This window comes from Otolemur garnettii, unplaced genomic scaffold (genome assembly GCF_000181295.1).
Source record: "Otolemur garnettii isolate 467f Iridium unplaced genomic scaffold, OtoGar3 scaffold00013, whole genome shotgun sequence".
Classification (NCBI taxonomy): Eukaryota; Metazoa; Chordata; class Mammalia; order Primates; family Galagidae; genus Otolemur; species Otolemur garnettii.
Genome location: NW_003852408.1, coordinates 25,955,157 through 25,978,367, shown reverse-complemented (window position 1 = coordinate 25,978,367; position 23,211 = coordinate 25,955,157). Strand labels below are relative to the sequence as shown.

At 37.9% G+C, this 23,211-nt stretch overlaps 1 protein-coding gene across 1 annotated transcript in view; it reads left to right on the top strand.

The window, feature by feature from the left end:
• Positions 1-23,211, top strand: part of LOC100940899 (partitioning defective 3 homolog B) — a 315,232-nt gene that overhangs the window by 70,863 nt on the left and 221,158 nt on the right. Inside the window, exon 2 of the mRNA XM_023510379.1 lies at positions 3,721-3,830. The gene's annotated coding sequence lies outside the window, so the exon portion shown is untranslated. The remainder of the gene's footprint in view (positions 1-3,720; positions 3,831-23,211) is intronic.

Here is a 23,211-nt window from a genome sequence, read left to right as displayed (position 1 = left end):
CTCTTGCATGATTTTAAAGCAAAATGAAATAGATGAAAAACCAAAAATGCATATCATCTTTACAACAGAAACATAAATTAGTCTTAACCAACAATTAGACACTTAAAAATATAAATGTAAGACAACATTTTAGAACGATAAACTATAATTAGACTCCTGAATTCTCTTCCCAGAATGTTTTTACAAACACAAAATAGCACAAGCATAGAAAACATATATCTAAACAAAGATAATTTCCTCTTTATCAAAAACAAAAGAACCTGAATTCAAATTTAATATGATAGACCAAGGTTAAGGTACTGGTGTTTAGGAGTAAAGAGCTTCTGAGATTTATGCATTTGATTAAAATGCAAGAATAAAACTAATACAGAAGTATATGGTAAATGTCATAATGAAGAATATATGTCAGGAAATATGAATTCTAAAATTTTACTTTAACAAGACACTCAATATGTTGCAGTGGTACAGTAAATTTCCAAAAGAATGCAATTGGCTACCTCTCAAATCTTGAAATAATATTTCTTTAATGAATATGCTATCACATAACCAGACATTTTGCAGCATTAATCATTGCATGGGAGGTAAATGAAATGATGAATATCAGCTTGGAAACTAGATTAGCTTATGCATAGTATTTCATAGTTTTTTCTTTCGTAGGACAGTTTAAAAAATTCGAAAATAAAGCACTCATTTCACTCATGATTCATTGATAATACAACATAGCTAATCAGTAACAAAATATATCTGTACTTACAAGGTGTGTATAAAAGCTTATCTTTGGACCCATTGTTTTATTGTTGTTGTTATGCAGAATTAGACTTTTATTTACATATTATTGTGAAAATTGACTTCCAGAAATTGAGAATTTTGAGCAGTTAACAATGCTCACAACAAATAAATACTATTGCCTTTTTTTTTTTAAACTGGTGAGGGTGGAATTCCTGTGTGAAAATTACATACCCAGTGGTCCCATTTTCCATATATCCCTCAGTTTATTTCAGCCTCCCATCGAGTTCTGTTATATGCAATTGTCTCAGGTTTTAAATCAGACTGTATCATCAAACATTCCAAGTCCAACATCACAGAGACAACAGTGGTAAAGCTTAATTTATTTGACTCTAAAATAAACTAGTCCTCTCCACTGTGCTGACACATGATGGAAGTGTCAGTGTCTAATTCTTACTGTTTGGTAATAAACTCCTGTGCTGCAGAGGTCGTGTTTCCTTGAGTCCTCCCCACCGCCAAGAGCTTCTTCAAAGCTGGATGGAGTGATCTCCCCCCAGTTTCGGTTAGCTTTGCTTGCAGAATGTGACTTCTGCTATACTATATGTGCCAGGATTTGCCCAAATCATCGTCAGTACTTTTTATTTCTTGCCTTCTGTTGTACACTAGGACTTATTTTTCTTTATGTTTAAATTGGAACTCAGTCTCTTCGTGTCAGTAGAGTTTGGCAATTTAAAAAATAATTTTAAGAAGGGTTCTTTAAAACTCTGGGAGATAGCAGTTCATATTTAAAGATGCTCATTATTAATTTCAATATGGAATGATTTGCACTTGTTATTAACACGTTAAGACAGCCAAAGAAAAATTAGAAGGTGACTCACCAGGATACATTCAAGTGTGGAGTGCAGAAATTTGGAGAAGAAAAGTTAATCTTGATGAGCTGAGGATGTGTTTAAGAAAGATCTAGCCATGGTGAAGTTTGTTTCTTAATGTGCCAAATAGCTGGTACACTGATACAAAACTATCATCATCGGGGAATACACTATAATACTCTGGTGTATGGACTGAATAAACAAAGTTGAACACACGTTATCATAAAGTTATGGCTTAAATAATTTAACATTCTGTTATTGAAACAGCAGATATTGACAATTAGTGAGAAGTCGTAGACATGTGTTGTTAAAGTCGAATGAAAATTATCTACTGTGGCTTCTTTAAGAAAAATGTATTTATCACCCAGGAAAAATCATGTCATATTTATATTCTCTATATAATCATATATGCGTGACTCAGCTGGAAAATAAATCTGTCAATCACCAACATTTTCAATTCTGTGCCTCTAGATCAACTTCATTTTTGTCAATGAGAAAAATACTGGTATTTTTGTTTTTTTGTTTGTCTTTTTCTCCAATTCAAGATTGACTTGTAGGGTACCAGCCTGGTTAAATGCTTAGAAACCAACCAAGTTGGTTTCATGGATTATGCCACCATTTTCTTCTTTATTTTAAAAATAATGGGTTGCTTCAGTGGATATTGCATTTATCCTGACTCGTTCATTTCATGTTACTGATAATTGACAGGATTAATCTGCAAGGAGCCTAGTCTTCAGATCACCTGAGGGAAGGAATAAAATATCGGTATAGGATTGGGATCCTATTTTCTCAAGATATCATGGTACTTTTTCTTCTACTCTTGTTCTTTTTTTTTAAAAACAAAATTCACTCAATGAACAATTTTCTATGATACAATTATTGGTATGTCAGTTGCTTTAGAAATGTTTGTGATGGAGAGGGTGAGGAGTAAATGTAGGGATGTCTATTAAAAAGCAAATAAAGTCATGTGAACTTGGACTTCATAATGCCTTTTGGCACAGGTCTGTATCCTAAAGAGGATGTTAATTTCTTACTATGGAAGAAGTTATTTTTAAAAAAGCAAATTCTGTCTGGTAAAAATGAAAATCATTAGCAATTCTATGCTTTGCACAGAATAAAAATGTTGGAGCACAAATTAAAATCAAGTTTTGTAAATAACTTGCAAAATGGATGAACAATGTTTCTTTAACTTCAATAGCTTAAGAGGGTTGGGGAATTATTTTCATATTGATATATGGGAAATTACATTTCAACTGTTTTCTACTCTTTTCCCAAAAGTATGCAAATAAAACGTTAATTTTTATATGAGAGTGATTTTTAAAGCACAAGCAGATTTTTTTGAGATTTTTCTCTATAGTGGCCAATTTTGCATGAAACAAATTATTTTAGGCCTAATTACAGTCAGAGTACTTAGGCTTCTGGCTCTGCTAAGGTTGAATTTTATTTGAACTTTCTAATAGTATGATCTTTTTTCAGAATTTAATAACTGACTCAAATATTTAATAGTGGAAGCTTTCATTAAATTAAAAAGAAATCAGAATGTATTTTTAGAAGAACTAACTTTCTTTATCAGCTCTGTCTGCTTTAGGGAAAAAGGAAGAGAACAGAACAATCTCTTTGTGTACTTAAATAGACATTAATGCTATAACCCCAGCAAATAACTTATTTTTGTTATATCATCATTCAAAAGATTGGGGGAGCGCCAAATGGCAGTGATAACTAGACTTCTAGCTTTGCTGAATCTCAAATTACACCGACTGTGTGTACTCCTTCACTCATCTGCTGGGTGATCACTCTTTTTAATACTCCCATATATTTTCTAGATGAGTGTTTATATAGCACACTGTCAACTTTTGCATTATCTAACAGATTTTGATAAATACAATGGCTTGTTTTGAAATGCAAGTGGGGAAAGATGAGAGTTGTAAGATTTTGTTTCCATGTGTCACTCTATAAATAGATGACAAAAACATCATTAAATGGATTAATTTACAAGCATCCTTAGAAATAGAATGTTTTTACATGAAAGCATGCTGTAAACCTTTTTAATTAAAGTGCGTTGTGCCATGCACTCTCTTGCCCACCAGGGTCCTTCTGACCTCTGCCCTCTTCCTTTGTCCTGCAGGCACTCCACTGCTGGTGAGAAGAAGCAGTGACCCAGTCCCCAGCCCACCTGCTGACGCCCAGCCAAGCACTTCACACCCTGGTGGCCAGAGCGTAAAACCTGTTGTTCCAGTAGGTACCCGGCTGGTTGCATTTCTAATAAAAGATCAAAGTACCCTACTCATAGTCTAACTGGGACTTTGCAGTCTTAACTAAATCGATAATTAGATAGAGATCTTTCAATGGATATACAGCCCGATAGCTTGGTAAAACCTGTAATTTATACATCGTTACAGTGATAGCTGTTATCTATGTAGCACTGACTATGTGCCAAGCACTGTTTTAAGTGCTTTGCTAAACTCCTCTAGATGTCCACTTCAAGGTGAGAACAAGTTTTTGTCTCTCTTTTGCTGATAATGAAATTGAGGCAGAGAAATTCAGTAATTTATTTAAGGTCACCTCTCTAATGATCGCCAGAGCCAGGAATTTCACACAGGTGGTCTGGCTCCAAAGTCCATGCTTTTAACCAGCACACTATATATACTGTTGCGTTTGCTTCATCCCCTGCCCCCCACATCCAAGTACCCAGGGTACAGTTCATATACGTTTGCTGTGTTAGTGCAGTCCTTTGCAAAGTCCTACTGTGGTGAGGGATTTCAAGCTTCCAATATTAAGGATATGTCATACCTGGACTGGATTTCTATAAATCAGCGTTCAGTTGAAGAAAAATAAGATTATACACCCAAAGTACTATAACCAGATACACTTTTAACTGCTATGCTTGTAACCAGTAGATTAAGTGGAGAATAATTTCCTGACGTGACGCTATCCTCCTTCCATTTAGGGCCATGGCATCATTCTGCTAAATCCTCAGCTGCTTTGAAGAGCTGTAATTGTGGATAATCCTTTCAAATAGCCTGAGAGTTAGATTTTGATTAATGGCTAGGTATCATTGAAATAGGCCATCTTCAATAACGATATTAAAAAGTTTTTTAAGTGTAAGGCGGTTTCTCGTTTTAAAACTCTGCTGTCTATAATGCTGTAAGGAAAAATCAAATCACCTTGGGGGTGTTTAAGGATGCTGTATTAGTTAAACAAATTCTCCCGGATTGGTCTTGTCAGGAACCAATGCCAATGTGTGTGAAATAGGAGTCACGGTACGGAATCACTGGCTACTTGGGTGTTTACTGATAGATTTGTGGCAACATTTTGGCTTATTTATTTTCTTAAACAAGGAAGCAAATGTCTTGTATTTATTTTAGATGTAGAACTTTTTCAGTATCCTATTTAAAACTCTTATCCTTTTAAGGAACTATATTTACTGGAACATTAAAACACGCATGCACATGCACACGCACACACACTGATGGAGACCATGCTGAGCCTAATTATATTGGACTGGGGGGAGAAAACTATTAAATGAGAGAAGAATCACATGAAAGAGAAGAACTAGGATTCAGTGCTTATCTTTATGTCTATAGTCCCTGAAGTGAGAGGGTGTCTGATTAACATGTGACTGTGATGTGCAGGCAGAGAATCCACCAATGTTTATTTCCATGTTTCTATTTCTGTCATTCTGCGCTTAAACCAACCGCAAGGCATCAATATCGCCTTTCCTGGAAGAAATGGTGGCTGCTGTCTTTCTCATAGATTCTGTAGCCAATATATAACATCAGAGAGTTCCAAGTTGGGGTATAGGGAGATATGTTACTACTAGCAAAAATGCATGTCATAATTCAGGAAGAAATGCTGGCAACCAAAACCCTTGCACCGTACCCTTACACGAGTTATCAAACATGGGCCAAGATTCCAGCAGTAAAAAGGAAAGCAGGCGTGTTCCTTTCCTTGTCGTCTTTTCTGTGGATTATGGAGAAAAAAACCTGAGACTTAAAAAGGAGTCTAGCCCTTGCGTTTGTGTGGAATAGTGGCCTATGTGAGGGTTCTATGGCTTCAATTTTGAAATAATTTCCATGAAGCCTGTAAGGCTTAATATTGCAAGGTATAGGTATTGTGCCTTATTTATCTTTCTTATTCTAGTGTCCAGGACCAAGAAGGTGCTCAGCGTGTGTTTTGGACACTTCTAAGTCTGGGGAAAGTCCTGAAAGTTCTTAGCAGTTAACCAGCTTATTAATTAATCTAACCCATCCATTCTCTCCGTTGCCCCCGAAGAGTAGTCTACCAGATCAATGTTTATCTGCTCCAAAGTATGGTTCGCCCCAGGTGGGAGAAAGATACTCTCACTGCACTATTGTGAGAGAGTGTTGGTAAGGACAGTTAGGTATAACTTTTTTTTTAACCCAGAAGAAAGATGTGTCTATGTTGTGTATTGTAATTTTAGTCACATGCCCCCGTATATCCAAACTCGTGCACTATTCAGACCTACGGCTGGCCAGTATACGGTGGCCACCAGCCACACGTGGTTAGTGAGTACTTGAAATGAGTCTAATCCCAATGGATGTGTGTTTTAAGTGCAATTCACATACAGGATTTCAAAGATTGTAGTGTGAAAAATACAGTGTAAAAGGTCTCCTTAATAATTGGTATATATTATCTATTATGTGTAAACAACACGTTTAGTATATTAGGTTGAATAAAATACATTATAAAAATTATCTTTCACCTGTTTCTTACTTTTTTCTAGCATAGCTATAAGAAAGCTTAATATTACATTTGTGGTTCTTATTCTGTGTTTGTTAGACAGTGCAGCTCCAGGCAGAAGTAGAACTGGATGTAGTACTAATGAAATCATTTCAGATCCTCAGGGGAAGATCTCTGAGCTCCATATCATCTCTTGGGCAATAGCATGAGTAGGTTTTCTTAGGGTGGTAATGGTCTGTGCCTCTTGTTCCGGCATAATTATTCATGGTGTCTTTACTAACTCTGAGGTGTCCGCGTGTGGGTGATAAATTACATGATACCCTACATATGGCCCTATTGTCACTTTTTTTTTTGTTTGCTCGGTACTCAGAGAAGCAGCCTGTCCAGGAAACCAGGGGGATGTAACAGCCACACTCTTGATCTGCACAGTGCAGAGGAGGTTCTGTGTTGCAGGGCCTGAGCCCAGAAAGCGCAGCCTTAGAGATGTGATATTTCTCTCCATCTCGAAAAAATTCTCTAGCGTATAATTTTTCCTAATGTTTCATCCACAGCTTCAGCTGTATCATTCTTGGTTCCTGTGATTCAGTAAGTGATGATGAATATGGAGAGTGTGTGATAATTAGCCACATAGCAACGAGTATGAAAAACAGTTGCTTGAAAAGCCATGTCAATTGCATTTCAGTCCAATATCCGAGGGAAGAAAACAATCAAAATTTCCATCCCTCAAACAGAGTGTTCACATGTGAGCAATTCACAGATGGCAGAGCCCCAAGTAGGTTATGTTCAATCATTCCCAAGAAGTGAAACTTACTTATAACCCCCAGCATAAGAAGCTGTAAGGATGAATATTTGACACATTTGATTATGTTGAAATATTGCCTTTAAAACCACAGTTGATGACTGTTATTTTTAGTTGCACTTCATTAGGCTTACCGAAGAGAGAAGAATTTTCACTGATGCCCAGAGATATGTGTTTTTGAAAAGCTGGAAAAGTTATACTTTTTTTCTGGCTGATTAAGTTATTACAAATTGGTTATTTAAAGTGTACGTTCTCAGACTTATTGGAGTTTTGAAAAAGTAGAAAAAATCAAATTCTCTGCAAGCTTCAAATTTTGTATACATTGAGAAACCTTTAAATCTCAGTATTTATTACTTAGAATGCCACCAGACTCCCAGCGTGGAAATGTTTCCCTTCCTCCTCCTCTCACAAACGTACCCAGTTATCAGAATAGTACAATTATTAATGTGCAAATGGTAATGGCTATTTCTCTTTCAAGGTAATAGCAAATATAATTCTACCGACTGCTTTTGAAAGAGAATCTAAGGACCAGGATATTATAGTGAGAGTCTGCTTAGGGGATGTCTTACCTTCCTTTCTTTGATTGTGACCTAGTGCTCCTGGCTTAAGGGCAGGCCATAAAACTCACGTCTTGAAGTTGATGTTCCCAAACTTACAGATGGAACAGAACTCTAAAACAGATGTGATTTTTTTTTCTTAATATCCGGTTAACTACCATGGTTGTTTTGTGTTTTAATGACTGTTTATAGTTTTGAATTTGACCCCTAAGGCAAATTGATCCTGCAGGGTGAGTAAATTAAAAGGTAGATTCCGGAAAATTATAATGTAATGGTTGTAATGACATTATTTGTTCTAAAATCGTTATTTTGCTTATATCACCAGAGTAAAGACAATTTTTATCTCTTAAAGCTTACTGTCTAAAATACATACATTTTATTTTTTTAAAAAACTGGCAATATTTGAGCTCATTAAATTGGAAGTCCACGGGTGGATTTTAAGGGGTCTTTATGCCTTGGCATGGTCTAGAGGTGTGTATATGTGTGTTTCATGAAAGAGACTCTATCATTATTCAAATATTAAAACAGCAAAAAATCAAGAACCACTGATTGGGTGTCAGATTAAATAATGTAGGGAGGTCACCAATTCCCAGAGTATGAAGAAGGATAGAGGGAAAGAATGATCACCTCCTCCCTGCAAATATGTTTCAAGCAATTAATATTATTTCATCATATCATCACCTTTTTATACAACATACAGTATGTAAATTCAGGATTTTAAGATGAATAAAAGTTTCTGAATTTCAACATAGTGGTTAGCAACTCTAAAGTTGTAGATAAAGCATTGGTTGTGGGGAGAAACCCTAAGGAAGTGTTTCAGGTCATCCTGTGTGTTCTACTGGGACAAGGAGTGAGTGAAAATGTTCTTTGAAGTTTAGGATATTTCATCAGTAAAGGTAGCGGCAGGCAGCTATCAGTGAGAGAAAACAGTCCCGCTAATTGGCAGCCTTCTCTTTGTATCTTACATATAATTTGTGTAGTATTGGTTTGAAAAATTATTTCTGCTTTATGTATCACAGATCTTCCCATGTATGTCATATGTATTGAAATTATACTTGATGTTACTCCTGGATTAAACCTTCTCAAACCCATGGAAAAATTGTTTGCTTGAAATTTAAATAGCTTGGTGCTCTGGAGGAGGACGTTTGCTGTGTGTTGCTGACTATCAAAGTCTAACATAAAACTTACTAGATATTCTGAATGGCCAAATCACATTTTTCTATCCATAAAACAAATGGATAGACATTAAGTAGCTGTAGAAACACCAGAGCAAAATAATTGTTGTAGGCACCGATGCATATTGGAAGGAGGGCCCTTTCCATTGTCTTTCAACAAGGAATGACGGATGCTGAGGAACAAAAGGGAGGGAGAAGTAACGTGTAATATAGACTTGCATTATTTAGACATACTGAAGCTACAAAAGGTTTTGCTTTTTTCTCTTCCCCACCCCCACACAGTGATTTAATAATAGTTCTGGTGTTTGTAACTCCAGCTGTTCACGCTGTGTGCTGATAAGACCAGAGCTTGGCGACACATTGCAGCGATGGTTTTCATATGGCTTTGTTTTTAGGAGATAAAGCTGCCTTCCAATATTTCATGGGGCCAAATGTTTACTTAGTTTGGCAAGTGGAGGCAGCTTAAATTTTGAAGCAGTGATTCTAAGACTCAAGTTCAGGTAGGGAAAATTCAGAAGCCCAATTTAACTCTGCAACAGTTTTTCACCATTTCCTGCAGAAGGTGGAGAAACAAACTTGGATTACTGAATGTCAGTAGCACAGCTAACCATGGAACCCGGGAACTGTGATCCCCGTTCAGGTGTGTGCGCCTCCGTTGTTCTTCTTGCGTCTGGTCCAAAACCGAGTCTAACAGAATGATCGCTATTAAGAGGTCAATTTCCACAAACATGTCTTTTTGTTGTTGTTGTTTAGACTTGATATGAACACGATGAGAATTGCATGAGTTCTGCTTTCATGTTGACGTAAATTGACTGATCCCCTCAGTGTCCAAGCTTCCTGCCCTGTACCATCTGGGAAGCCTGAGACCTGGCTTGTGTCCTCGAGAAACTTAGAGCCTAGGCACGCAGACCAGATCTAAAGTAGTCAAACACCCCTAGAAGGCTGCTAGCGTGTGTCAGACGATCAAATAATGTGCGTTTAACAAGCATAGTAAGCGTTTCTTGCCTTGAGTCTGCGCTTTGGCTCTTTGCGCAGCCTTGCTGACCCCTGAGTTGAATTGCCTCGTGCAGGGACTCTGTTCACTCCTGTCCCCCTGCAGTGTAACTGCTTCTTTCCCACCTGCATCTTTTCAAGACTGTGAGCTCTTCAGAGGCACCTGCCCCTGTATTCATTTTTGTATTGACACCCCCTCCCCAAGCAGAGTGCCTAGTGCACAATAAGCTATCACCAATATATGACCAAATGATAAAAATCTTTATTTCTGAAAAAGGCGAGATGAATTTCATAATAACTTTTAATCAATTTTAACTCAGTTTGTGAAGACATGTTATCTATGTGTGTACATGTATACTATACATGTGTGTACATATACATAATATATACGTATATATGAATTGGAGTGTGAAATTCCCTATTTAGCATACTCTTTTGTTCCTCAAATACATTTATTTTATTATTATCTGCTCTAGAACAATGTGTTACCTGTTGTTTGGTATTGTCAAGGAGAGAGAGATGTTTAAACATACATTTCCCACTTGGAATTAAAATGTGGGTTGGTGGCTGAGGTCAGCAGTTTGAATTGTGAAACCCTTTTCAACTTCTTACAATTCTAGTAGTAACTTCAGCATATAAATTTGTTCTGAGAAGGAATAGAAATTATAGGAAGAGAAAAACTTTAATAACTCTAGATATGAACTATTATAAAATCTAATTTTGTGAGTGACCCTCGCATGCCAGAGAATAGAAACCAATATACAAGCAGTGGAGACAGTTATCTGGGTCCTGCCTCTTTTTTCAGCAAAACTGTGGGTTCTGGAGTCCCATAAGGTTGATAATCTTGGTGGTTTTAGCTGTGTAATTTTCTAATAACAGTGTACAAAGCACTTAGAAAATCTTCATTAGGTTAGAAATTTCTGGAAAGTTTCTTATATCCATTACATCTAAAGATTCTCCCTTCTAAATTTTCATCCTATTTCATCTTCTTTTAGAAAGTTTTTTCTGGTTTCAAATGATTTGGAAGAAAATAAAAATACTCCTGGTATGTGAATTAATTAAAGAGTATGGAGACATTTACAAGGTGTTTCTAGGCAAAATATTAATAAACATCTCAACCTCAGTTCAGTGGTGTGGGCAGATGTAATTTGGCAGTGTTGTTTGAAATTTGGCAAAGATGATGTTTAAAGTAGTTTTATTCTAAAGGTCAAGTCCTCTGCCTGATTGCATCAATATCTCTGTGACACTTAGAAAATTATTTAAATAGTGGATGATTTTCTCAGAAATTTGGTGTAACAGGAAATAATAAATAGAGAAAATATGTGAACTCCAGTTGTTCTTAGGGCCTTAGACATCCAGACTAGTGACTTCAGGTCTCCAGATGTGAATTATTAACTTGGCTATTATGAATTTAACTTCCAATTTTATTTTAATGCCTTAGAATTCATAAAAGTTCATGGAACGAGATTATCTTTCCATCCAAAGCAACAAAAACCTGTTTATCAGTCAAAAGAATAATAGCAAAAAATATTTTTTAAAAATACAGGCAGGCACAAAGGCAACGGCGTAACAGCCTGCGTGTACACACACATTCACTCCCTTCAATTCTTTAGACAAATGCCACTGCTGAAGTCTGAAGGCCAGCGTGCAAATAGTCAGTTACTTTACAGTGAAAGTCAGGGCTCCAGACTGTGCTGCTACGTTCTGAATTTCCGTATGCAGCTTCCATGTCGTAGAGGTTTAATAAAGATTGCTGGCATGAAAGGAGAGGGTTAATGACAGCTTATCTTGAAAAGCAGCAAGACAATCAGCATTGAGAGGGAAAGGAAAACGCTCACGGTGTGATTCATAGAAATCTCATCTGATGGCGGATTTTATTTATTTATTTTTTTCTCACGACATAAATGCTTCTGAAGTACAGGTTTCATTTGGGTTTCTGCTTTCGAAATCTTGTCACAGAATGACATTGTACAGACATTTAAAAGACTTCTTTCTCAGGAGAGTGGTCCCTTTCCTAATAGCTCTGTTCTTTAAAACAGAATTCTGATTTAGATGAATCACATTTTAAAAGTAGCTACTGTGTGTTTTACGCTTGTAGAAACATATAGCCTCCTCATAATCAGCATGAGAGCTTGTCACCATTCAGCTTTTTATGTCTGATTAAACGATCATAGGGACATCTGGAGGGAGTTAGTTCTGAAGTAACTGGTGTGAGGCACTGGAGAATCCAAAGCCTTCTGACAGACTTAAACCATTAAAAAAAATTGCTACTTTTAGCAAGTCTTTTTTAACTTGCAACTGGCTGAACATTTTCAGACTGTCTTAGCCCTGATTTTCCAACTGATTTTTCAGACAGAACCCCCTACCTCTTAAGCAAAGGATGAGTACATAGCAGTTTTTTTTAAATCATATACCTCTTTAAAAGGAAAAGATAGATACTTAAAGCATCAGGAACTGGGATTGATTGATTTGCTTAAAATTTTTTCTCTGCTTTTTATTTTAACCATTCATTTTCGAGCTTTTACAATTTTACCTTTTAAATAAAATATATTTGGTATTCAGCTATCTTCTCATGAAGATCCAAAGATCAATAGGTATCAAAGCAGTTGATACTGTTATGGTGTGACACCACATGTTAAGAATACCTATAAAAAGTTCGTACATTTACCTAGTTAAAATTGTATCCAAATAGTCTCACAGAATGTAGACATTGTTTCATTACAGGTTGTATAAAGTCCAGTGAGGTTTTCCTAGTGTGAAAGGATTCCTTATCTTTTCATGAATACAATCATTTTATTTCTGTATCTATCTCTATGTCTGAATATATTTACAAAATTTAACCTTGTATACCTATACATATTTATCTCTTGCCTTGAAACCACAAATCGTTCTCCATATGTTCAGGATATATTTTAAATTTCTTTGTATACTTTTTTTTTGAGACAGGGTCTCCCTCTGTCACCTGGCCTAGAGTTCAGTGTTGTCATCATCACTGCAACCTCAAACTCCTAGGCTCAAACGATCCTCCTGCCTCAGCCCCCCGAGTAGCTAGGGCTGTAGGTACACATCACCACTCCCACCGAATTCTTCTGTCTTTTGTAGACACAGAGCTCTCACTCTTACTCAGGCTAGTCTAGAATTCCTGGCCTTAATCAATCCTCTCGCCTCAGCCTTCCAAAGTGTTAGGATCGTAGAGGTGAGCCACTGCTCCTGGCCTCCTTTTTGTAGAATGCACACAATATTTACCATCTTATCCATTTTTAAGTGGATAGTTCAGTGGTGTAAGTAAATTCTTGTTGTTGTGCATCCATCACCACAGTCTGTTCCTAGAACTCTTCAACTTGCAACCCTAAAACTCAATACTCATTAAACAATTACTTCCTCCTCTCCCTACCCCCGGGCAACTGTCATTCTACTTTGTATGCTTTTGACTACCGTAGGTACCTTATGTAAGTGGAATCATGCTGTATTTGCCCTTTTGTGACTGGTTTATTTCACTCAGCATAATGTCCTTAACCTTTATCCAAGTTGTAGCATGTGTCAGAATTCCCTTCCTTTGTAAGGATGAATAATATCCCATTGTGTGTGTGTGTTTGTGTGTGTATACATATGTATATATACACCACATTTCACTTATCTTTCCATCAGTGGACACTGGGTTGCTTTCATATTTTTCCTATGGTGAACATGGGTGTACAGATATCTCTTCAAGACTTTCCTTTTAATCCTATCAAGTATATATGCAGAAGTAGAATTAATGAATCACACAGTTATTCTATTTTCCATTTTTTGAGGAACCACAAAATTGTTTTCCTCAGAAATAGATCATTTTACATTCCCACCTGCAGAGTACAAGTATTCTGATTTCTCCACATCCTTGCCAACATTGTTATTTTCTCTTTTGTTTTATTTATAGTAGCCATCCTAATGAGTATGAAGAAATATTTCATTGTGGTTTTGATTTACATTTCCTTGGTGGTTAATGATGTTGAGCATCTTGAAGTCCTTTGCCATTCACATGCCTCCTTTGGAGAAGCATCTTTGTAAGTCCTTTGCCTAGTTACGAACTGGGTGGTTATTTTGTTACTGAGTTTTCGGGGTTCTCTATGTGTTTCTGGTATTGATTCCATGTTGGAAACATGCAGATATTTTTTCCTTTTCTGTAGGTTGCCTTTCACTCTGTGTCCTTTGCACAGAAGTAATTTTCAGGAAGTCATATTTATCTGTTATTTTTAATTTGGTTGCCATAATTTTTGTGTCATATCTGAAAAATCACTGCCAAATCCAATAGTATAAAGATTACGCCCTATGTTTTCTTCTAAGAGTTTTAGAAGTTATAGCTCTTATAGCTTTATAGTTATAGCTCTTATGTTTAACTCTTTGATTTATTTGGGTTAATTTTTTTACATGGTTAAGTAAGGATTATTTTGCCTGTGAATATCCAGTTTCCCTAGCACCATTTGTTGAAAAAACTATTCCTTCCCCATGGGTCTATCACCATTGTTGAAAATCATTTGACTGTATATGTGAGGGTTTGTTTCTAAATTGTCGACATGGCAGTTTACAACCCAATCTCAGCCTATATGCTTAGCTTTATTTATCTCTAGTCATACTGCATGAAGCACCCTATTTCTGCCACTCACCGTTTTTTACACATGCACACATATGCTTTTGCCCATCTATTTCTTCTGCCGCACGGATGAAAAATATTGTTTGTCCCCTTTTGCCCTGGTACTGTCCCATTATCCTTCAAAATCCAATGCAGCGGTCTCTTTAGTAATCCTCGCCAATCCCTTCTCTGTTTTAGGCAGAATTTGCCACTTCCCCCCACACCATGACATGCTGGAATATCCCTATTATAATTTGTCCTCTCAGTGGCCATGTAATGCTATAGAGCAGGTGTCCTCAAACTACAGCCCCCAGTCCACATGTGGCCCACGTAGGACATTTATCCGGCCCACCGGTTGTTTTTGCTGCCATTGCCTGTCCTGCTTAGCAGCCAACTCATCCCGGGGCCTGCAGTCCAGCCCTCCAACGGTCTGAGGGACAGTGAACTGGCCCCCTGTTTAAAAAGTTTGAGGACCCCTGCTATAGAGCACTGATGGAAGGAGGGACTTTCCTTGCCCAATTCCAAGTGCTAGAATTTGACATCAAATGTGTCTAAATCTGAAGGGTAGAGTCCTCCTGTACCACTCTGATCAAATGTAGCATTTGTTCTCATGATGCTGCCGTTGTTCAGACACTTTGGTCAATCTTCCTTTGAAACTACCTCCAAAGCCAATTTATGAGTCCCTCCTCCTAAAAAAAAAATCACTTTGTCATTTTGTACTTTTTATTTTTCCATGAAAAATGGTTTTGTTCTATTTGATGCCAAAGGCTATATTATACAGTTAGTCTCAAATGACTTGTCTCTTTACACAATTCAAACATCCCTATCAAGGAGAAAGATTTGCTACTATAAAGAACTTGATGCAAATATTAAAAGGCATTGATGGAGGCACAGATTCAGATGTGCTTAAGGTGGCGGAGTTATGTGGACGTATCACCCTTGTTTATCCAGTCGTCTAGTGGTTAAGACAACTAGGCTTTATCCCTGACTCATTCACTGGCTCTTTGTCAGGTTAGGTAAGTATAATTCTGTTCTCTGTCCGGAAGAAGATCATCTTCTATCTTGGTCACAGTGGAATTGCAAGGTTAATGGCTTTTATCTTGAGTACAGCATTTAGCAGACTGTGGGTGCTTAATATATGTTAATAATAGTGATAATAATGAATGTTGATAATTAGAGGTCTTTTATAATTACTAAATTTTCGATGTGTGTTAAATATAATTAAAGTGAAATGATTTAAAATATGAACGCATACAAAAACTACAGCTAGCCACCGCTTTTATTTTTATCTTCTTAACTAACATCATACGTGTGGATGCCATATTAGGAAATTCAATTATAGTGGCAGTTTCACGAGGGTCATGCACAGAGAACCTATGCGTGGTCCTAAGTCTGTCAACTGGAAAGGCATCTGTTCAAGTTGGAAAAACCATGGTCATGGGAAGCCATGATAGACTTATGATTAGAGCTTGACTGAATGAAATTTTGCATCTGACATCATCATTATGTCCAACATACTCCTATGAGCTCTACGGGGAGACAAAGGTAATTTACTATAAGCTGGGTGACATCCTAGAAAAACAGGTAACAGATCTCCCTGGAAGGTCCACAGATGATGTAGGCGGAATAAAGGAAACAATAATCATAAACACCGCCACTAGAAATTCAGCTAGGAGATTCGTTCTTTGACTCAATGCTCAGGGTCACTTAAAGTTATTATTTCTTAAGGTACTGGAGTGGTACCAGGAGCTGTGAACTGTGAGAGGAAGCAGGCCAGAGTGGTTAAGAACATGGGCTGTAAACTTGACTGTGGGTTTGAATCTAATTCTACCACTGATTAGCTGGTCAATTTTTCATTAAATATTTCCTTCATTTTGGACTTATTTTTCTCACCTGTAAAATACTGATAAGAATAGTACTTATACTGAATTCCTGAGAAATAGATGAGTAATTATTTTTAAGAATTCTTAGAATACATGGTAAGCAATATCTGTGTGCTAAATAAATTATGTGTTGGATTCACGCCGTACATGAGGGGAAGAGTGTAGCATAAGGTAGCCTATAGCTGGAGGCCTGAGAGTAATCTTTTAAAAACTTAATCTGATCAGGATTAGCTTTAGTTTATGGAAGGCACTTTGCACACACCTGGAAAAGAAAAATGTTGACTGCGAAGTCAAGCATTAAATGCCTGTTGAGTGTCTTTTGCTGATAGAGACCTTTGCAAGTCCTTTTCCTTTAAAAACAAAACATACCCTTCCAAAGACCAGTTCTTAAGGAAATATTTGAAATGCATCAATGAATCTAGCCCTGACTTTCCTCTCTGATTGTGACATGGTTCTCTTCTTTGTGATCATTTTGTTTAAGTTGAAAACATAGGGGGCCCGACTGGCTCAGCAGTAGAGCACCCGAAAGTTAAAAAGCTAAATAGAAACATCAAAGTCAAGATTAAGTAGCCACAGAGCAATTTCAAGTGGTTTGAACCTGCCGTCTCCCAAAGATTTCTGGAAGGACTCTGCCTTTGTGTATTTCTCTCGTTTTCTTATCCTGCTCCCTCTGTCTTTAATCACCTTCCTCACTTCCATTAGACAGACACCTTCTCATTTGTTTAAGGCAAGACTAAAACATCAGCCCCTTTTCTTATCACTTTTCTGAAATCTTACTCCCAGGCAGAAGCATGGCACCGTGTCAGTAACATTAATAAAAGTAATATGGTATATGGCATTTGCTGAGATCGTGGCCAAAGTCTGTGATCAGAGGAAGCACTGTTTAATATAAAAACAAAGTGTCAGTGGTCAGCATGAGAGTCACACAGAGAGTATTGGTGACCTCAAATCACACATGTCCGCCTGGACTCAGGCGTGCTCTGGAGCTGACCGTCCCCTCCTCAGTCCCTGCTTCCCCTCCTCCCCGAGTGTTTCCTACTTCTCTCCCAGACAGTGAGGACACTCTCACTTATATGTATGGAGAGGAAGTGCACCGAGGGTGGACAATGCATTTTCCAATCTTTGCAGGCCAGCATTTCTCATGCAGTAGGTATTTAACAACTGATGGACTGGCGGAATAAATGAACCAATGAATAAATAAAAGAAGCAGTGGATAACCCAATGGGAAGGAAGGAAAAATGAACAAGTTCTCAGATTCTGACAGGCTAATCTTTCTGTAGAGCAAAGATTCTAAGGCAGCGTTTAAGTAAAGAATAAAATGTTTTTAAAGGCACCATATAGTAGTATATTTTTTGGCATTAATATTTTCCACACTCTCTTTTAAATCATAAACAAGTAGACTTGAATCCATTGAGCATGCAACTTATTTCCATCTAGTGTCCACACCTATATAACAAAATAAAAGAGAGCAGATAGAGGCCCCTGAGAGTACTGTGACATTTCTGCATTTTTAATATAGTTCAAACTCCATCACTCCTAGTCACTCCCCAGTGTCCTTCACTTTAAACCTGGTTACAATGGGGTGCAGGAGAGCATTTGTTTGGAAATTGCTGTATTATTTATTAATTTATTGTATTTATATGTCATTATACACCTTCAGCCTCTGATCAGTGTTTTCTTAGCTATTTTTAAATATGTAATTTAATTTATCTGGGTGTATTTAGGTGTATTTAGTAGTTATAGAAACTACTAAAATGAACATTTTCTTTGTTTTGCCAACATTACATTTCTTCTAGCTATCTGGAAATACACAATAAATTGTGTACAGGTATCAAAATATTACATGTTCCCCCCAAATATGTACAACTATGATAAATCAATGAAAAATACAAAATAAAGTACAAGAAAAATTATACGTTCTTTAAATGAAGTCATTAGTCTTTCTAAGGGCCAATGGGTACAGGTAGGAAAATGCTGAGGAGTTTGTCACGATTCAGTTTGTTACAGACCTGAATTACAGCGTGATCCGTGTATCCCTGTAACTCTGCAGTTGATCTAATAATCACAAACACCCACAGCCACACTTATATTGTCTTAGTCATTGTTCTAATGTTTTTAATTTGTTATTCTGTCTGATCCCTCTAACTACCCTATGAGGCAGGGACTATTTCCATTCCTATTTTATTTATTTTTTTATTAAGTCATATATATCTAGATCATGAATACATTTATGCCTTTGTGGGATTCAATGTGTTGATCATGTGTACAAATTGGAGTGCTTATATCCTACTAATTAACATAGCTTTCACGTCATTTACTTAATCACAGAGTTAAGACATTTGTGTTCAATTCTTGATAGATTTGACTTGTACCCTTGCAATATGCTCATAGGTGTGGTCCCACCACTACCCTCCCTCTATCGAACCACCCCCCTCCTTTCCCATCCCCCACCCCTTTCCTCCTTCATCCTGGGCTATAGTTGTGTTTCATCTCTCTCATATGAAAGTATGAGTGATTATAAATTGGTTTTATAGTAGTACTGAGTATATTACATGTTTTTTTCCATTCCTGAGATACTTTACTAAGAAGAATATTTTCTAGCTCCATCCATATAAACATAAAAGAGGTACTATCTCCATCCTTTTTTAATGCTGCGTAGTATTCCATGGTACACATATACCATAATTTATTAATCCATTCATGGGTTCATGGGCACTTGGGCTTCTTCTAAGACTTGGCCGTTATGAATTGAGCTGCAGTGAACAATCTGGTGCAGATATCTTTGTTGCCAAGTGATTTTTGGTCTTTTGGATATATACCTAGTAGGGGAATTGCAGGATCAAATGGCAGGTCTATATTTAGATCCCTGAATGTTCTCCAAACTTCTTTCCAGAAGGAAGGTACTAGCTTACATTCCCATCAGAAGTGCAGAAGTGTTCCCTTTTCTCCACATCCACGCCAACATCTGTAGTTTTGGGATTTTGTGATGTGGGCTACTCTTATTGGAGTTATATCATACTGAATGGAATAAAATTGAAATCATTTCCACTCAGATCAGGAACCAGGCAAGGTTACCCATTGTCTCCACTGCTTTTTAACATTGTAATAGAAGTCTTAGCCATCACAGGCAAGAGAAGGCAATCAAGGGTATCCAAATAGGATCAGAGGTGGTCAAACTGTTACTCTTCATAGATGATATGATTGTATATCTGGAAAACCCCAGGGACTCAACCATTCCTATTTAATTGATGAGAAAATGATAAAGGTCATGTTGTTCAATCCTAAAGCTAATAAGTGGCAGAAATATTGAGGAAATAAAATTTATGATCTTAGATAAGGAAGTAAACCTCTAAGTGATGTCAAGAATGATTCCCATGGGGGGCGCCTATAGCTAAGTGGTTAGGGCGCCGGCCACATGCACTGGTGCTGGTGGGTTTGAACCTGGCCCAGGCCTGCTAAACAAACAAACAAAATAGCCAGGCATTGTTGTGGGCACCTGTAGTCCCAGCTACTGGGGAGGCTGAAGCAAGAGAATCCCTTGAGCCCAAGAGTGTGAGGTTGCTGTGAGCTATCACACCACACCACTCTATAGAGTGGGGGAGGGAGGTGGGGAAAGGGAAGAGCAGAGTGAGAGAAGAAGGGGGCTTGGGGGCCATGGTGTGTGCCACACCTTTTGGGGGCAGAGCACAATTATAAGAGGGACTTTACCTAACAAATGCAATCAATGTAACCTTGTTCTTTGTACCTTCAATGAATCCCAAAAAATAACAAAAAAAGAAAAGAATGGTTCCCATGTTTCACACATGATTAGTAAACAAGTGGGTGTTCTTCCAGCCAACAGACAGAACTTAGGGTGTGTTGACAGACAAAAGTACAAAGAGAGCTGCTTAGAAATCAAGGAAATAGGTATCCACAAAACTCAGGATGACCTTCAAAGAACAGTTTCCATAGAGAGAAGTGGAGTAAAAGTGATTTTGCTGTTGGTCGAGAAGGAAATTGGAGGCAAAGTAGTGGGAAAAGCCCTTCTGGAGCTTACAGTCACGTTGAAGAGAGCATACATAGAGTTAAGCTTTATAAGCTAACAATGTGCAAACTCTTAAGTGGAAGAATACAATTCAAAATGGCTCAGTCAGAAAATGAAGGATTTTTTTTTTTCTTTGAGAAGGGCCCAGGTAATCCACAGGAGTGTTCAACATCCAAGTTCTGGGAAGGGAGAGATGCCATTGGAATCAGAGAGCCTAGAGATTGCCTCTGCTTCATTCTCTCCCAGACTTCACCATGTTCACCTGTTACCTGCAGGCCAGCTTTCTCCAGACATGGAAATATGTATGGCTTCCAAAAACTCTGGTTTTCCTGGCTGCAGAGAGGAGCTAATTCTTTACAGGGCTTCAAGAAAGAAGACTGGTTGACACACACTGGCCCCCTTATTCAAGCCCTGACTCTAGATCAGCCATGGTGATGGGGGTGGAGGGAGTGGTCTGCAGACATTAGCATATGTTCCAGTGTGGGAAGAGCAGTTTCCAGGATGGGGAAGACCAGGTGGGCAATCCGTAGATAAATGCCCAGAGTCAAGGGAAGGTGCGAATAATCAGTAACAGCAGTGCTGTCTATTGAGAGAAGGACTCAGTGCTGGGTCGTGCCAGGGGCTTGAGAGAAAAAGATGGCTAGATGGGGGCACTAACAGGTACACATTTGATAAGCATGGAGAATTCAGTGAGAAAATTCATAGCCACAAATGGATGTAAGTAGTGTTGGTTAGAGGCAGACCTTTCTGGGCAGAGTAGAAGAATTCTAAATGTGCTCCTTCCTAATGTGTAATCAAAAGACCACTTGCCCAGAAACACCCAAGGCATTTGCAGAAATGCCAGTTCCTAGGCTACAACCCAATCTGTTTAATCAGAATCTTTGAGAGTAGGGTCCAGGGAATCTCTGTCTTAAACAAGTACCCTTTCTGATAAGGAATGCTTGTTTCTTCCAATGTAATGAGAGGCAAATGTGAAATTAGGTCATAAAAAAAGGCTGAACCTGGCCTTTGGAGATTGCCTGGGCATGAGGAGATGGGGTCAGCTATGTCAGCATTGGTGCAGAAAGGGAATCTTTCAGAGCCATAATCTTCATGAATTTATTCAAAGATGCTGTGGATAGAGCGAAAAGATCAGAATATATCTGACAAATTAATAAACACATCGGAGCTGTGAAAAAACAAGTGAACTGTAACATTTTGCATGAAATTGTGAAGTTGTAAAAGGCAAGAAGAAAAAAAAAACACAGTAAAGTGGGGCATTCTGTTGAGGAGGAGAGGAAGGGAAGGACAGAACCCACAGCAGTGGACTTTTTTGTTGCAATAGAATAATTTAAGATAAGATATCCTGCTGTAATGCATAATTTAAAACCTAAGCACATATTTTTTTATCCATTCTGGGACATGGTTTGTTTCCTTCCACCAAAATTCTTGTAGAAATTTAGTCCCAATGTGGCGGTGTGGGGAGGTGGGGCCTGGTGGAAGGGGTGTGGATGTGGGAGCAGGTCCCTACGAATGGCAGGCAGGGTGCCATTGGGGTGGTAGTGAGGGAGTCCCCTGAGGGTGTATTGTTGTACAGCCTGAGTGCCCCTCGGCTTTTCTCTTTCTTTGCACATTACCACTTCCTCTTTTAACTTCTCTGCCATGTTATGACAAAGTGGTAAAGTCCTTACCAGAGCCGGGGCCTTGACCTTGAAGTTTTCAGCCTTGAGAACCATGAGCTGAACAAATAAACCTGTTTCCTTTGTAAACAACCCATTCTCAAGTGTTCTATTATAGTAACACAAAACAGACCAAGACATTCCCTATTTAAAAACTCATACCTAGTATCATCCTTGGCCTCATTGAGCAGGTAGTCAAATCAATAACAACAAGTGTAACCATCTCCCCCGTGAAAGGAATTATGTCTCAGATGGGCCCTGGAAGGAGTAATTTAGGACACAGACTCCCTCGTATCTGGAAAACTTAATGTATCGCAAGTAACTGACATTCCCTAAAAATGTTAAGACCAGAGAAAATCTCCTCCATCCCAGATCGTGTGTGTATTTTTCTGTTCTCACTTTGACTGAAGTACAAATTTTAATCTGATTGTGTTGAACAGAACAACCTACCCTTTTAGCATTTCTTTGTCTGGCCAGTCTGGACATGAGGTTGCATGGTTAACGTCACACTTAAGGACAAAATGTTTCCGCTAAGGCAGTTAAGATAGGGGCCTTTTTCCAAAAGTTAGCAATGTTCTCACTCTAATGGGAGACCGTATTGATAGAGAAACCAGGGAAGAAGGGAACTCTAAACCACAGATAATTCTGACCATTTCTATCTGAGTTAAGAATGCAGTGTGTTCGATAGCCACAAATATTTACTATAGACTGGCATGGGGGAGACCCTTCTGGTCTAAGCTTAGAGGCTGAGTATTATTGCCTTGGAGAAGTTACTTAACCAAGATGAAATGGTTTCTTCATCTGTAAAATGAAAAAGATGGCAAAGTAAAAGTGTAATCTTAATAACCGGTCTATGAATTTGTAATGAGGAAGCATGCTTTTCTACTTTTTTTCATTTTTATGGTTCTAGTTCTTTTTTCTTTTTTTTTTTTTTTTTAATAGACAGAGTCTCACTTTGTCGCTCACTTTGTCCCAAGTAGCTGGGTACCCTTTCTGATAAGGAATGCTTGTTTCTTCCAATGTAATGAGAGGCAAATGTGAAATTAGGCTGAACCTGGCCTTTGGAGGTTGCCTGGGCACCAGGAGATGGGGTCAGCTGTGTCAGCATTGGTGCAGAAAGGGAATCTTTCAGAGCCATAATCTTCATGAATTTATTCAAAGATGCTGTGGATAGAGCGAAAAGCAATCCTAAAGCTAATAAGTGGCAGAAATATTGA